Source organism: Pleurodeles waltl, chromosome 12 (assembly GCF_031143425.1).
Source record: "Pleurodeles waltl isolate 20211129_DDA chromosome 12, aPleWal1.hap1.20221129, whole genome shotgun sequence".
NCBI lineage: Eukaryota > Metazoa > Chordata > Amphibia > Caudata > Salamandridae > Pleurodeles > Pleurodeles waltl.
In genome coordinates, this window is record NC_090451.1 from 113,809,183 (window position 1) to 113,810,200 (window position 1,018).

Here is a 1,018-nt window from a genome sequence, read left to right on the forward strand (position 1 = left end):
GCTTACCACACGCCCATAGGTTACTTACCATTAATTGTTTTCTATGTCACTCACATTTGCAATATTTCGATTGCTTAGCTCCCATAGACTGAATCTTCCTTTCTTGTGTTCATTCCTCCATGGAGGATGGACCAAGTACATGTGTTCTTTTCGTCTTTCTACAGTACGCTATTTTTTATATTTTAAAAGTGTTTTCGTATCATTCTTGGATGTGCAATGTGCTTTCCAACATTCATGACAAGCATACAGCTTATTTTTCACCCTAAACGCCGTCTCTATTGACACTTTAGTTACTTTCTCACACTGTATTCCTCTACATGACTATACTCTACTCCCCTCAGTGCCACTGTACTCTACACTGTGCAACTCTATACCACTCCACTCTACTCAGTTCTACTCCACTCTAATCTACATTGTTCCACTCTATCACTCCACTCTATGCCACTCTAATCTATGCCACTCCACTATACGCCACTTCACTCCACTTTATGCTACTCCATTCTATGCCACTCCACCCTGTCACTCTCTGCTATGCCCCTCTACTCCACTCCACTCTACTCTATGCCACTTCCCTTCATTCCTCTCTACGCCACCCTACTTCATAGAATGCCACTTTATGTGACTCTATGCCACTCTGCTCTACATCACTCTAGAATACTCAACTGAACTCTACTCTATACAATTCCACTCTACTTTACTCCTCTCCACTCTATGCCTCTCCACTCTATGCTACTCTACTCCAGTCTACTGTATGCCACTTTATTTTATCCCATTCTACTCTACGCCACTGTACACCACTCAACTCTATGCCACTCTACTCCGTTGCACCCCTCTCTACTCTACGCTACTCTACTCCATGCTACTATACTCCACTCTAAGCCACTGTACTCTCCACCACTAAGCTCTATTCCACTCTACTGTATGCCACTCCATGCCACTCTAATCCACCCCACAGAATGCCACTCTGCTCTATGCCACTCCACTCAACTCCATGCCATTCCACACTTTTGCACTCTAC